The sequence below is a fragment of the Sorex fumeus genome, unplaced genomic scaffold (genome assembly GCF_029834395.1).
Source record: "Sorex fumeus unplaced genomic scaffold, SorFum_2.1 ptg000070l, whole genome shotgun sequence".
NCBI lineage: Eukaryota > Metazoa > Chordata > Mammalia > Eulipotyphla > Soricidae > Sorex > Sorex fumeus.
This window is the reverse complement of record NW_026606127.1, coordinates 4,904,518-4,917,039: the sequence shown is the minus strand read 5'-3', so window position 1 is coordinate 4,917,039 and position 12,522 is coordinate 4,904,518. Positions and strand designations below refer to the sequence as shown.

Here is a 12,522-nt window from a genome sequence, read left to right as displayed (position 1 = left end):
TGTTAATTTCCTCACTCTGACCTGGAAGACTCTTGCTGATTCTCAGCCACATCAACTATTTCATTTGTTGCCTGATATCACCTCCTGTCCTTTACTTTTTTTTTTTAAATATTTGATTTGTTTCTGGAATATAAAGAAAAAAATTAAATGGACGAATAAAACAAAAGCAAAATCAAACCTTTACACTCTGACATCGAAATCGTCCTTATAGGAGGGAAATTAAATGACTGAAATGGGTAGGGGAATGTTGTTATTTGGTTGTGGACAGTAGCTGGATATTTGACAGTGCATGGAGTATGAATACAGAGTCGCTGAGATGAGGAACTCTGTACTTGAAGCGAATACAGTTTGTAAACTAGTCATCACAATTATATGTCCATATGAAATTTATCTACATAGGCTTTGTGCCTTCCTTGCACGCATGTGTTATGCATTCCTTTATCATGGCCTCAGAAATGTATCTGAGGGCACTCGGAAATTAGTTGAGCCCCAAGTATGGGGAGAGAAGTAGTAAAGAATTGGAGGAGGAAGAAATATGAGTTGGAGCTTAAGAGCCGTGTAAGAGGAATATGTAGATATGTATGTGTGTATAAATACACATATATATGTATATATATATATATATATATATTATATATATATATATATATATATATATATATGGGCTGGAGCCATAGCACAGTGGGCAAGACATTTGCCTTGCATGCGGCCAACCTGGGTTCGATTGCTCTGCTCCTCTCAGAGAGCCCGGCATGCTACTGAGAGTAATCCTCCATCATGGCAAAGCCTGGCAGGCTACCTGTGATGTATTCAACATGCCACGAACAGTAACAAAAAGTCTCACCATAGGGACGTTTCTGGTGCCCGCTCGAGCAAATCAGTGAACAATGGGAGGAGAGTGCTACGGTGCTATGGCTAATTCAAACGTTGTTTATGCAAAATTTGAAAGAATCCTATAAATATTCTATAAAACTGATTACACCTATTAAATTAATATAACTTTAAATAGTGTTTAGAAATGAGGTTGAAGAATTTTAAGGCTATAGAAAGATATTGACAATATATCAAGAAACACATGGATATTTGAGGAGGAAGAACACGTAGCAGTTGTACTTTCTTAAGGTTATTTTTTTGTCTTTAATAGCATATGCCTTCCCTGAGTTTTGTTAATAACTTCCGTTTTTTAGAAAGCATCATAATAAATTATATTTTTTAAAAAAGTAAAAAACTTTGTGTTTGTGAGTGGATTCTGTATGTTTGGAACTTGGGAAGTATTTTCCTATGTAAGTTACATTAAACATGATATTTATAACAGAAATACCATCTGCAGTACTATTCACAATGGCCAGAAGAAACTATGGTATACCTACACAATTGAGTACTACGCATTTGGCAGGAAACTTACATCATGAAATTTGCTTCTAAATGGATGTACAGGGAAGATTATCATGCTCAATGAAATCAGTCAGAAGGAAAGGGGTATACTGATTGGACTGCCTCATTTTTTGGATATAAAAATCCAGAATATGAGACTAATACCCAAAAATAGCAGAAACACAGGCCAGGAGAATTGGTCAACGGTTGGACGCTTGCCACAAGTGCTGAATGCGGCATTTGGAATAAAGAAGGGACCACTATGACAATGATAGTTGGAAGTGATTACTCTGGGTGGGAACTGAGTCCTGAAAGTAGGTAAAGGAATAAACGTGATAACCTCTCCCTCTCTGTATTACAATCCATAATGCTCAAAGGATGAGTGAGAGAGATAAAGAGAGAGAAAGAAGTGCCTGCCATAGTGTAGAGACAGCGTGCTGTCAGGTGGGGTTTGGGGTTGGGAGAGGGAGTGGTGGGAGAGAAACTGGGGACATTAGCAATGGAACTGTATACTAGTGGAGGTTAGGTGTTAAAATATCCTGTGATTGAAACTGAATCATGAAAAGGTTTGTAAGTTGTGTCTCCTGCAGATTCAATATAAAAACATGATATTTTGTTTCTACCACCATGACTAACCTATGAATTTGCTGAAATTTATTTTTATCACCTTGGCTGGGCTCATTTCATGGATGTCTGTGTGGTAAATTTTTTTTTCATTTTATGAGGACTGAAGAGACAAAAATCATAGGGTAGGGACTTCTGGTGGAAGGAGAGAAGAGCACAAAACACCCTGTTGACCACACCTCAGCAGGGTCACCTAACTTGAGTGATGACAGACCTCCTTCACTGATTTCTTCTTTTGTAATGTGGAAAAATGAAAAGACTTTGCAGGCTGACAGGGGGTTGTCCCCTCCAGTTCACACTGTTTTCATTTCGATCAGAATTGTTTAAAGATTATTTGAAAAATGTGGAGCTTAATGATTTGTTCTCACATATTTCCCCTACATGGTGTCAGTGGGCATTGATCCAGGAAGGCCAGCATGAAAAAGTTGAGGTGTATGTCTTAACCACCAATGCCAACACTACTGTAAGTATGGAACCCAGAGTACAATAGTAAAACTTCAAAATGTGTTTGTCAAGGAAATCGGTGGGAATGCAGGGAGAAATGGGTAATTTGTTGGTGGAGGGATGCAGACACTGGTGGTGTGATTAGAATTGGAATATTGTATGACAAAGCTCCATTTTAAATGACTTTGAAAATCAAAATTGCCTAAATTTAAAATTAAAGAGAAGTCAACTTATGTCTATATTTCAAGAAAGCTTGTCTTGGCAAATTTTGGCCGGGAGACCATAGTTGGTAGAGAGAGAGAGAAAGAAAGGGAGAGTTGACAGTTGGGAAGAGAAGCCTGGATATAATGGAAGAGATAAAAGCTGATCTTAGAAATTTGGAGCCATCAGAGTTTAGAGAGTTAAATGGTGAGAACATTACAGTTTAGATACTTAAATAGTGAGATTGGTTTCAGTCATCAGCACTGTATACATATAAAGATTTCAAACACCTCACAGATATTCAGGCTATAATAACTAACAAGGGAAGCGTTTTTTTCCTGAAGCTCTATGTAAGGATAATATATTGCTAGGAACAATGATAAGAAGTTGGTTCTCTTTTTCACAGATTAATACATTAGAGATGAAAACTTTAATACAAAGGAATCCATCATCTTGTCCTGTTTCTCTGTTTTCCTGTCATCATTCCATTCTCCCCCATGACCCTACCTAATCATGGCTCTCCACATTACTCAGCAGTGTTACCACATAGCCTCAGATCATGTGTTAACTGCTGGTACCTCACAGTTCTCATGTTTGCCCCCCATCCAAGCCAGAGCCATCCTTCTGAAACCAAGAATATTTGCTGAAGGCCCGTTCTTCCTTGAAATGGCAGTCATGGTTTACCTCTTCTTAATCATTGTGTTTACATATTTAGATGAATGTCACTATACTAGTGACAGGTATTTTCCAAACTAAGAAAAGCATAAACTTTTCCCTTTCCCCCACGAATTTTGGGCAAGTTATTTTCTATCCACTGCTAATTATATGTGATAATAAGGAAATAGATCTGAGGTAAAAACAAGTACATTTGTCAATTTGGTGCCATGACTAGTCAGTCTGAGTATAAGTATATATTTCTAGAAAAAAAAAGCAGAAGAAAAGGAGTTGGTTGCTAGCAAAGAATGCCAAACCTCTGCCAAGAAATCCTTTGAAAACAAAAATTCTGATTATGGACTGAACATGATTACCACTCAATGCCTCTTTTGCAGACCACTACACCCAAAAGGAGAGAGAGAAAAAAAGGGAATGCCCTGCCACAGAGGCAGGTTGGGATGGGGGGGATCTGTGTGGGAGGGATACTGGAATACATGGTGGTGGAAAATGGGCACTGGCGGAGGAATGGGCATTTGATCATTGTATAATCGAAACCCAAGAACAAAAATTTGTAAATGTACAACTGTACATTATGGTGTTTCACTAATAAAAATTTTTAAAAAATAAAATAAAATAAAAATTATTTCGTCTGCCAGAGATCAGCAGATGGGAACCTGAGTGAAGGCAAAAGATTAAATCGGTTGACTTTAATTTTTCCTTGAGTATATTAATTTGATTTTGGAGTCAATTTATATGACAGTTCATTAAGACACAGAAATTTTCAGCACTTCTCTTGTTTAAAAGTATAGTGTTACACCATATCTCTCTCACATTATTTTTATTTCTGATAGTTTGACACAAAAGATAAGTCAAAATCATAGATAAATGTAAATTATTTAAATACTGTATTGATTATTTAAAATTACATTATAGAATTACTAGAATTTCATAAATTTTAAGATTATGGATAATCAACATGCATGTATCACATTACACTCACAATTGAAAGGCCTCCTCTGTCATTCATTATTGTTCAGTTTTTCCACTTTGATAACACCTTTCCATCTGGTAACTAAATAGTCTTATAGTTCTAAAGTTTGTTTTTATGGCTTTGAAAAAATCCAAATTATACAATTTTTAACATTGGATGAAACTAGAGGATATCATGCATGTAAAGTTAGCCTTAAGGAAAGGAACAGATACAGAGAGAGTTTTCTCATATGTGGGATGTAAAGACACACAGCAAGGTCGCAACAAAGGTTCAAGGGCAATGTAAGGGGAGAACTGATCCACACAATTGAGTCAGGGGATTGGGACTGAGGGTTTCTGGGGTTTTGGGGGGAGAGGGAGGGTTTATTTTTTGAGAGAATGAGGAGTGTCATGTTGGAATAATGTGTATGAGGAACCATTGTTAATTGAATTATAAATCATAGAATATTAATATTGTTTTAGACGTTTGTCTGTCTCATTTTATTCTTTTAATTTGTTTTCTTCATATGCCACATATGCATGAACTTGTATGATGCCTATCTCTCTCTGCCTGGCTTATGTCACTAAACATAATATCCTCATGTTATGCTTTTTTATACAAATAATAAGAATATTTCACTTCATACAACTGAGTAGGATTCCATTGCTTTACACCCTTTCATTTTCAAAATTTGGGGTTTAAAACATACAAATATTGATTTTAACAATGCTCTGGTGTTTTAAAATTTTTAGTTCAGTGAAGAAAAGGTAAAGGCCCTCCCGTTGATCGTCGATTTGCTCGAGCGGGCCCAGTAACGTCTCCATTGGAGACTTTGTTGTTACTGTGTTTGGCATATCGAATACTCTCGGTAGCTTGCCGGGCTCTCTGAGAGTGGCAGAGGAATCGAACTCGGGTCGGTCATGTTGACCGCTTGTAAGGCGAACGCCCTACCGCTGTGAAGAAAAATAGATTTTATTGAACAACACTTAGAAACTTGTGAAACAGGCATTGGGTGGAATGGGATGGAATATATGTTCAAGAGAGACCACTCGTTTTACAAAGCAAGCAAAGAGTGACATACAGAAAGAAAGCACGGTATTTCTTTAAGGAAGAACACAAGCTTGAGGACCAAGCCCACTCTGGTAGTTTAGGAATAAGAACTTCGAGTGGTATGAACTTAACTTGTACACTTTAGGGGAGAACCTGAGTGAAACAAATAGAAGTACGTTCAGGAGAATGATAAACTGGAGTCTATACTTGGAGTGAGAAGGGTAGAGAGTTCTTTGGGGAGATCTGGACTATGGAGAACAGTAATATTATAACATTAATGATAGTATCTTACCGTGGGATTCCAAAAAAATCTTTAACAGTGGTGTCAGAAATGATAACATTCTTAGGTATTTGGATTTCCTGTGGAAACTACTGGAAAGCTGAGTTTATGCTCTGGATGCCTCTGCCTGAAACAAGGTCAACAAATCATGAATGAAAAATTACAAGTTACATGGATCAAGGATTCTGATCCCAGTGGAAGGCTAGCTTTTGGGTGGACAATTTCTACTGCTGGCCTGATGTAGATTCTGATCCTGGGATACGTAACAGAAAGGAGGTAGTGACAGGTATCCTCAGAAGTAAAGCCTCTGAGACAGAATTCATTCATACCAACTTATGGCATGAATGTTTGCTCATGGCTGCTACCATTATAACATGCCATTCAATGATTCTGTGGTTTCAATTTACTGTGTCAATGTAAAGATGAAGTTTCTAAATCAAAGGTAAAAATCTGAGGCCCTCAAGATGATGAATTATGGAGAGGGGGGGGTGGAGCTGGAGCTATAGTACAGCAGGTAGGGCATTTGCCTTGCACATGGCCTACCCAGGTTAGATTCCCAGCATCCTGTATGGTCCCCCCAAGCACCATGAGGAGTAATTCCTGACTGCAGAGCCAGGAGTAACACCTGTGCATCGTCAGGTGTGACCCAAAAACGCAAAAACAAAAAGATGATGCCTTACCTTTAGATATTTTGCAGTCAAATAGAAACAGCCAGGAAGCTCACCAGAAAAGAGTTCTCCTGGGTCGAAAACATCATCACCTCTGGCGTGAGAGCATAGAGAAAATAACGTTTCCATTTTATGCCATGTTAAAGCAAGCCAGACATGATCTTGGAAAGTTTGTCAAAGGAAAGCATGGCTATAGGAAGGATAAGATGACAACTGTATCTTAGAGGTAAAATATACAAGTGAAGAAAAGGTCAAGAATTAGGCGGTACGATGGTGACCAGGTATACTAAGAAAAGCATTTTTTAAAAAATAAAATGCAATGAGACATCAAAAAAGACCTTTTTAAATGTTTAAGAACAGGGATATAACTCAGGGATAGAGCATTTGTCTTCCATTGTATGATGATCTGGGATTGATCCTTAGCATTGCAAACAGCATTATTTTTTAATTTTTAATTTCTTTCTTTCTTGCTTATTTGCTTGCTTGTTTTTCTTGGTTTTTTTGGGGGTCGCACCTGGCTATGCATAGGGGTTATTTTTAATTTTTAAAAAAATTATAATTTTTATTTTTTACCTGTGGTTGAAAATGAAATCTAAAATATTTTAGAGTAAATATATGTGAAGAAGAATAAAATTCACGGGAACTATTTAGTGTTCTTAACGATACAGCAGTCAGAATTTTGAGGTTAATTTTATGGGTAGTGCATAAATAATTTTTCCCCATTATGTGGGCTGTGTTTTTATGATGGTCACCATTTTTTCTAAGTTGCAGAAACGTCTTAGTTTAATGTAGTCTCATTTGTTTATCTTCATTTCTTCTTCCTTGGTTAGTGGTGTTTCATTCTAGAAGTTTCCCTTAGCTTTAATGTCATGGAGGGATCGTCCCACATTTTTCTCCATATATCTTAAGAATTCAGGTATGATATTGAAGTTTTTAATACATTTGATCTGACTTTGTGCCTGGCACTATAAAGAGGTCTGAGTTCAATTTTTTTTTTTTTTGCCTGTTGCTGTCCAGGTTTCCCAGCACCACTTGTTGAAGAGACTTCTTTGCTCAACTTCATATTTCTTGAGCCTTTATGAAAGATTAGGTAATAATAATCTGAGGGCCAGCGTCAGGATATTTGACTATATTCCATTGATGTGAGGCCTGTCTTTATCTGAATATCATGATATTTTGATTACTACGACTTTGTAGTAGGGTTGCAAGTTGGGGAAGCTGTTCCCTTCTTCTTTTTAACAAATATTGCTTTAGCTTTTCATGGGAGTTTATTGTTGTGTATGAGTTTCAAGAGTATTTAATCTATTTCTTTGAAAAATGTTATGGCTATCCTTATAGGAAGTGCAGTAAATCTTTATAGAGCTTTGGTGTGTATTGCCATTTTGACAGTGTTAATCCTCTCAATCCATGAGCATGGGATGTGATTCCATTTCCTCATATACTCTCTTATTTCGTGAAGTAGAGTTTTTAGGGGTTTTTTTTGTATAGTTCCTTAAAATTTTATCATTTATCACTTAACTTCCCCTTAGTCGTCGATTTGCTCGAGCGGGCGCCAGTAACATCTCCATTTGTCCCTGTCGCGTGCTAGAGTAGCCCAATGGAATCTGTTCGAACCGGGAACATGAAGGGCCTCAAACCGATCTTTCATGATCTTGACGAAGAAGTCTGACCATCTGGAAGGTGGGCGGCCACGCGGTCTTTTGACATCCCATGGAATCCAGTCGGTAACAGCTCTAGTCCAGCCGTCGTCTCTAAATCTCATTACGTGACCAGCCCATCTGATTTTCGACTCCTTGGCATAAGAGACAGCGTCCCTGATTCTTGATCGGCAACGGATGTCAGAACTCCAGATTATCTCTCTCATTTGAGTGAAACCTGATATTCCAAGCATAGCTCTTTCAATTCTTCTTTGGGAGACCTGAATACTGTTCTCATCTTGTTTGCATAGGGCCCAGGTCTCTGAGGCATATGTTAATGCAGGAAGAACAGTGGAATCAAAGAGATGTGCCCAGAGCCGGAGGTTCTTCTTCCTCTTAGCTATTTCTTTGACGTTTTTGAAGGCGTTCCAAGCTGCTCTCTTCCTCCTGCACAGCTCGGGTGCCAGGTAATTTGTCTTGTTGACCTCTCGATCTAGGTACACATAGCTGTTGCATTCGGAGATAGTCCTTCAATTGAGAGTGAATGGGGCATCAGGAACAAGGCTGTTTTGCATAAACATTATTTTCCTAAGATTCAGCTGTAGTCCTACCTTTCCACACTCACGGTCAAAGTTGGCCAGCATTTGTGCCGCTTGGCCGATGTTTGGTGTTATTAAAACAATGTCATCAGCAAAGTGGAGGTTGTGTAGTTGCCGACCATCTATCTTCATTCCCATTCCTTCCCATTCCAGTCGTCGCATGATGTTCTCGAAGGTGGCACTGAAGAGTTTCGGTGAAAGGGTATCACCCTGCCACACCCCTCTCTTGACATCAACGATCACTTCTTTGTAGAATGGTGAGATCCTGCTAGTGAATCTGTAATACAGCTCACGGAGGATCCTGATGTACTGGTCTTGAATGCCCTGATTGGCTAGGGCTTCAATAACCACTTCCGTCTCAACAGAATCAAAGGCCTTCTTTAAATCAATGAACGTTAAACAGCGGCATCTTGAACTCCAGAGAAACTTCAATGAGCTTGGTTATCATGTGGATATGGTCGATGGTGCTGAATCCTTTGCAGAACCCTGCTTGCTTGCATGGTTGTCCTTCATCTAGTGTTCTGCCAATCCTATTTAGGATGACTCCAGTGAACAACTTGTAGATGACAGACAATAGGCAGATCCGGCGATAGTTGCCAATGCCATGGATGTCTCCCTTCTTGAACAGTGGTACGGTCCTGCTGGTTTTCCTTTGGGACGGAAACTTGCATTCAGACAGGTAGCGAGTGAAGAGCCGAGCCAGTGTATTGATAAGTACTGACTGCAGGTTCTTCAGGTGTTCAGGTATGACCTTGTCTGGGCCGAGTGCTATTTGTTTCTTTACCAACGAAATGGCGTGTCAGATTTCGGAAGGGAGAACATTGGGAACAACATGTCCATCCTGTGGAATTTGGTATGTAGGCAAGTGGACATGGCTATTGAAGAGATTTGAGTAGAAATCATGGTAATCTTCTCCACTGCCGTTCTGGAGGATGTGATGGATCCATCAGGACGTCGGAGGGCAGTCATCTTGGTTTATAGTTGGCGAAGGACAGGCAGGCCTTACGAATACTTTTCCTGGCTTCTGCCGCATCTACCAGTACTTCTGCTCTTCTCTCTTTTAGGTCTTCCTTGATCGCATCTCTGCACTGCTTTGCACGCTCACACGTTAGCTTGCGGTCAGCTGAGGCATGCGCCAAACCATGCTGGCGAATTAGCTCAAGAGTTTTCAAAGATAGGCAATTTTTTGTGGCTATCTCTCTCTTGGCGTTCCTCGCACATTCATGGAGGTGCTGAACCAGTGGATTGTATTCCTCGTCAATGTTGTCAACAATGGCAGCTTCCCATGTTGCCGCAATAGTACCAAAGTATAGTTCCTTAACATTTTAGTTGATTCTAATATACTCGATTTTCTGAGGTATTATTGTGAATGGGATTGTTTTTCTCTATCTCTTTTTTTCTCTTTCATTTGAAATATATGGGAAAGCCATGGACTACCGGATATTGATTTTGTAATATGCTACTTTACGAAACAAATCTATTGTTCCCAGGAGCTTTTTTGTAGATTCTTTGGGATTTTCCAAGTATAGTATCATGTCATCTCCAAATAATAAAAGCTTGAGTTCTTCCTTTTTTATATGGATGCCCTTGATATCTTTTCTTTTTACCGAAATCCTATGGCAAGTACTTCAAGTACTATGTTGAATAGGTGTGGTGAGAGTGGGTAACTTGTTTTGTGCCTAATTGTATTCTGGGATTCTAGCTCATTGATTTCTGCTCCAAGCCTTTAGTTTTCTCCCCGTTGAGAATAATGCTTGCTGTGGGTTTGTGGTAGTTTGTTTTGACTAGATTGAAGAAAGTACTTTCAACTCCCATTTTGTTGAGAGTTTTTCATCATGTATGGGTGCTGGATCTCATCACATGCTTTATCTACATCTATCGATTTGATGACATGACTTTTATCTTTATTTTATTGAGATGGTGTATTCTGTTGATTGACTAGAGAATGTTAAGCCATCCTTGCATCCCCAAGATAAACCTACTTGGTCATAGTGTGTGATCTTTTGTTGAGTTTCTGGATTCTCTTTGCTGGTATTTTCTTGAGAATCTGTGTATCTGTATTCATCAAGGAAATAGGTCTGTAATTTTCATTTTTTGTGGTGTCTCTGTCTGTTTTGAGTATTAGGGTGATCTTTGCCTCATAGAAACTATTTGGGAGCATTTCTGTTTCTTCGATTTCCTGGAAAATCTTGAAAAATGTTGGCAGCAGTTCCTCTTTAAAGGATTGAAATATTTCACTATTGAATCCATATGGGCCACGGATTCTGTTTGGGGGGATATTTTGACCATCATTTCAATTTCCTTGGTAGTGATAGGTTCAAGTATTCCAAATCTTCTTGGTTCAGCCTTGGGAGGTAATTGGAATCCATTAATTTATCAATTTATTCAAGATTCTCTCATTCCTGCTGCAAAGATTCTCAAAATAATCTCTGATGATCCTATGGATTTCTGTAGTTTCTATTAGGATACCCCCCTTTGCATTTCTGATTCGATTTATTAGAATTCTTTCTGTTTCTTTGAGAGGCTTCTAGAGGTTTATTGATCTTGTTTATTTTCTCAAATAACAAGCATTTGCTTTTATTGGTCTTCTGGATTGTATTTTGGGATTCTAGCTCATTGATTTCTACTACAAATTTTATTATTTCCTTGCTCCAGCCTAGTTTGCACTCCTTTTGTTGGTCATTTTCCAAAATCTTGAGCTCTAATTTATTCATGTAGGCCCTTTCTTTCTTCCTGATGAATTCTGGCAGAGCTATAGTCTTTCCTCTTAACACTGCTTTTGCTGTGTCCCACAAGTTCTGCTAGCTCGCGTCCTCATTCTCATTTGTTTCTGGAACCTTTTTATTTCCTCTTTGATTTCTTCTCTAAGCCAACGGTTGTTCATTACTTCCCTTAAATACAATATTTCCTTGCTGAGATTTAGTCTGTTTGATCTATTGAGAAGTGACAAAGTAGTGTTGAAATCTCCACCTAGTACTGTTTTGCTATCAATGTTTTTCTATAAGTCTATTAGAAGTTGTTTTTAAGTATTTTGCTGGTCTGTCATTGAGCATCTACATTGAGGAGGGTGAGTTCTTTCTGATGTAAAGATCCCATGATCGTGAAGAATGACATTCACTGTCTCTTATAACCTTTAGCCTGAAGTCCACGTGGTCTGATACTAGTATGGCTACTCCAGCTTTGTGGAGGTGTTCTTTTCTTGAAGACTTGTTTTCCAGCCTTTTACTTTTAGCCCATGGTTGCTTTGATTGCTCAGATGTGTTTCTTGCAGGCATCAGAATGTTGGGTTCAGTTTTCTAATTCATCTTCCTATTCTGTGCCTCTGAATTGGCACATTTAGTCCATAGACATTGAGAGAGATTGTTGTTATGGGGATTTGTGCTATCTTTATGTAGAATTTTTGTACTTGTGGGGATTGCCTTAGCTTAAAGTAGCCGTGTTAGTTCTTCTTGCAACAAAAATATGGAGCTCTTTACAAGTTTGCATGTCGTCTCTGTGCAAGGACCATGATAATCTCTGTATCATTTCAATTTTAGTATATGTGTAATCAAACCTAGTAGGAGTTAATTTTTCTCTTCTGATTACTTTGAGTGTTGTCCTTACTTACCCTATGGCAGAGAGTGGTACCTAATCAAGGAAAGTATTTCAAAGCAGCTTGATAGATTTAGAACTTTAATGTCCCAGAAAGAAAAATATGGTTTTTACCATATTATCTTTTACCATAATCAAGGCATCAGTTTTACAAAATAATTCTTTTAGACGATGTTATATGAGTCCTGTTTAATGCACTTCCCTGAAACCTTCATTAATACCATTAAACTAGAGCCTTTTGCTGTTCTCACCGCAGTCCCGCGTACATCTCCAGGAAAAGGTGGATGGTGTTGTCTGCACTTTGACCACCTTGAATGTAAGTAGGATTTTTCTCCTGAAGGAAGAGGTGAGGATATTGATGATTTCATTCCACATTATTATAAGTTCAACTTGAACGGAAGTTGAGACTCATGAGGCTCCTGTAAAGGAC

The 12,522-nt window shown here is 38.4% G+C and overlaps 1 pseudogene; it reads right to left on the bottom strand.

Annotated features, from left to right (window-relative positions):
- Positions 1 to 11,957: 11,957 nt before the first annotated feature.
- On the bottom strand, positions 11,958 to 12,054 carry LOC130037009 (uncharacterized; annotated as a pseudogene).
- Between the last annotated feature and the right edge of the window lie 468 nt (positions 12,055 to 12,522).